Consider the following 4,096-nt stretch of genomic DNA (forward strand, 5'->3'; position numbering starts at 1 on the left):
TGAAGCTGTGACTCTGGGAAATGTGGTTGGAAGAAATAGCTATAGGTAGCATGCTGGAAATTATTGGGAAGTGAAGGAAATAACATAGTTAAAATGCACTTCAGTTGAGCAGCGTGTGTATACCTTTATATGTACAAAAACAGATACATTTTATGTGCACACATTGATGTCACTGGGAAAAAGTCATGGATCATAATAAAAGGACAGAAAAACTCAATCTTTTCTCACACAGAAAAATCTAATGAGTCACTTAGAAACGTCTGAAATCTCCTACAAAGGAAATAGCAAGGAGAAGCAAGGCTATAGCTGATCTGTTAAAAGGCTGAAAGAGAGGGGGAGCATATAGCTGGCAGATAAAGAGGTCGGAGCAAATTAGTCTTTGAAAAATCACAGAAAGGGTCTGAATAGGATGAAGCAGGAGGTTTTAGAATAAGTAGCACAACTGAATGAGGCAGAAAGCTGGTAATCATTTCCTAGGGGATGTATACGTGCACACACACATATGAACATGCATATACATACATGTATGTGTGTATATATGATATGGATCTGAATTAGATCAGGGTGGAAGCAAAAATATTTTTCCTCTTGTGATTCCCTAGATTAAGATAAATATCTGAGCAAAAAATTCTATTTGAGATCAGTTAGGAGTGTCTATAGAAAGGTAAGTTTCATCCTTGAAAGGAAGTCTTCTGGACTTGGAGACCAATTCCCAGCCCACTAAGTCACGTTGCCTCTCTAATGATCTTAGAAGCATCTACTCTGAATAAAGCTTTTCCCATAAAGGTAATTTAAAATATTTTTAATTATATAGGGATATGAAGATTTGATTTTTGACTGAATTCATCTGATTTATAGGTTTCTCTTTCCTCTGTGGAGTCTTTGATGAGCATGAAGGTGTGACTGTTGAGAAAAACATTTCTTACATGCTTCACATTGATAGGGTTTCTCTCCTGTGTGGATTCTCTGGTGGACATGAAGGTTTGACTTAGTACTGAAGCTTTTCTCACACTCTTTGCAGTGATAGGGTTTTTCTCCTGTGTGGACTCTCTGATGAACCTGCAAACTTGAGTTATTCCTGAATCTTTTGTTGCACTCTTTGCATTGATGGAGTTTCTCTCCTGTGTGGACTTTCTGATGGGTACGAAAACTGGAGTTGAATCTGAATCTTTCTCCACACTCTTTGCATTGGTAAGGTTTTTCTCCTGTGTGGACTCTCTGATGGGCATGAAAGCTGGAGTTGAATCTGAATCTATTTCCACATTCTTTGCATTGAAAAGGCTTCTCACTTGTGTGGACTCTTTGGTGAACCTTTAAGTTTGAGTTGTTTGTGAATCTTTTCCCACACTCTTCGCACTGAAAAGGTTTCTCTCCTGTGTGGACTTTACAATGGGCATGGAAGCTTGAATTACTCCTGAAACTTTTCCCACACTCTTTGCATTGAAAAGGTTTCTCTCCTGTGTGGATTCTCTGATGAGCAAGAACACTTGAGTCATTCTTGAATCTTTTCCCACACTCTTTGCATTGAAAAGGTTTCTCACCTGTGTGGACTCTCTGATGAACCTGTAAGTTTGAATTGTACCTGAATCTTTTCCCACATTCTTTGCATTGATAAGGCTTCTCTTCTGTGTGGATTCTTGGTCGACCATGTAAACTTGAGTTGTTTCTGAATCTTTTCTGACTCTCCATACATTGAAAATATTTCTCTCCTTTGCGAATTTTCAGATGAGCTTTTAGTTGTGACAGTTGGCAAAAACATTTTCCACACGCTTTACATTGATAGGGTTTCTCTCCTGTGTGGATTCTTTGGTGGACATGAAAGGTAGAATTGACACTGAATGTTTTCCCACACTCTTCACATTGATAGGGTTTCTCTCCTGTGTGAATTCTCTCATGTTCAAGAAGATGTGGCAGCCTAGAAAAGCATTTCCCACATTCAGTACACTGATAGGGTTTCTCTCCTGTATGGAGTCTATTATGAACATGTAAGCCTGAGATGGAATTGAATTTTTTGTCACACACTTTGCATTGATAGGGTTTCTCTCCTGTGTGGATTCTCTGATGAGTATGAAGATGTGACAATTGACAAAAATATTTCCTACATGTGACACATTGATAGGGTTTTTCTCTTGTGTGGACTCTCTGATGGACATGAAGGATTGACTTGGTACTGAAGCTTTTCTCACACTCTTTGCAGTGATAGGGTTTTTCTCCTGTGTGGACTCTCTGATGAACCTGCAAACTCGAGTTATTCCTGAATCTTTTGTTACACTCTTTGCACTGATGGAGTTTTTCTCCTGTGTGGACTTTCTGATGTGTACGAAAGCTGGAGTTGAACCTGAATCTTTTCCCACACTCTTTGCATTGGTAAGGATTCTCTCCTGTGTGGACTCTCTGATGGGCATGAAAGCTGGAGTTGAATCTGAATCTTTTCCCACATTCTTTGCATTGAAAAGGTTTCTCACCTGTGTGGATTCTTTGGTGAACCTTTAAGTTTGAGTTGTTTGTGAATCTTTTCCCACACTCTTTGCATTGAAAAGATTTCTCTCCTGTGTGGACTTTACAATGGGCATGGAAGCTTGAGTTACTCCTGAAACTTTTCCCACATTCTTTGCATTGAAAAGGTTTCTCTCCTGTGTGGACTCTCTGATGAGCAAGAACACTTGAGTCATTCTTGAATCTTTTCCCACACTCTTTGCATTGAAAAGGTTTCTCACTTGTGTGGACTCTCTGATGAACCTGTAAGTTTGAATTGTATCTGAATCTTTTCCCACATTCTTTGCATTGATAAGGCTTCTCTTCTGTGTGGATTCTTGGTCGACCATGTAAACTTGAGTTGTTTCTGAATCTTTTCTGATTCTCCATACATCGAAAATATTTCTCTCCTTTGCGAATTTTCAGATGAGCTTTTAGTTGTGACAGTTGGCAAAAACATTTTCCACAAGCTTTACATTGATAGGGTTTCTCTCCTGTGTGGATTCTTTGGTGGACATGAAAGGCAGAGCTGACACTGAATCTTTTCCCACACTCTTCACATTGATAGGGTTTCTCTCCTGTGTGGATTCTCTCATGATCATGAAGATGTGACGGCTGAGAGAAACATTTCCCACATTCAGTACACTGATAGGGTTTCTCTCCTGTATGGAGTCTGTAATGAACACGTAAGCCAGAGCTGGATTTGAATTTTTTGTCACACACGTTGCATTGATAGGATTTCTCTCCTGTGTGTACCCTTTGAACAGCTGGAATGCATGAACTAGGATGCAAAATGTTCACGTCTTCACTTTTATTTGGTCTCCCTCTTGCATGGATCCTCTGATTAACATGAAGCTTTGAAGTATCACTGAATTTTTTATTATACTCTTTATATTGCTTCAGTTTTTCTTCCATGCAGACTCTCTGATGGACCTGAAAGCTTGAGTTGTCACTGAATTGTGTACTATGGTCTTCACTTAAATAGAGGTTCTCCATTATGAGGCCCTTAACATTTACAGAGTGAGTACTTGAACAATTATTTCCTTCAGAGATGTCCTTGCTAGAGTTTTTCTCCCATCTGATTTCCTTTGCAGGCAAACTGTTATAATTCTGAAGTTGATAACTGTTGGGAGGTCTGATATCTGGGTCTTCTTTTTCCCTAAGATCTTTTACCTGACCATCTTCAAAGATTTTCTTTTCCTTGGATGAAGGGACAGCTTGTTGTTTGGCAGACAAATGTGGATCTAGTAGCCTCTGTGAATCATTTGGGATGGAATGAAATTGTATTTTTTTTATATTATGTGTCATTTGTTTCTGGACTGAAAAATCACCTTTATTTATTCTAGATGGCTGTGCCTCCCTTATGTGAACTTCCCTCCAAGCGTCCTGAGGGGCTCCCTTTTTCAAGTCTTGCCAAGGGACATTCTTAGTATGTTTCATGTTCCCAGTAAACTTATATTGATGATTCAGCACACTATGCTTAAAACTGAGGTGATGCAAGGAAACATTTATTTCTTCAAGGTCCCTGGAAAATTTCTCTTGAAGATTCATCATGTTATTTCTCCTGGAAACAAAAGTGTTTGCCATTTTCTAGCTTTAGCTGTTGGGATATCTTTGGATT

At 39.0% G+C, this 4,096-nt stretch overlaps 1 pseudogene; it reads right to left on the minus strand.

Moving 5' to 3' along the window:
• Positions 1 to 314: 314 nt before the first annotated feature.
• Positions 315 to 2,865, minus strand: LOC138161373 (zinc finger protein 850-like; annotated as a pseudogene).
• Positions 2,866 to 4,096: the final 1,231 nt, after the last annotated feature.

Source organism: Petaurus breviceps, unplaced genomic scaffold, assembly GCF_028583685.1.
Source record: "Petaurus breviceps papuanus isolate PSGF00001 unplaced genomic scaffold, PetGlider_PUasm1.0 185, whole genome shotgun sequence".
NCBI lineage: Eukaryota > Metazoa > Chordata > Mammalia > Diprotodontia > Petauridae > Petaurus > Petaurus breviceps.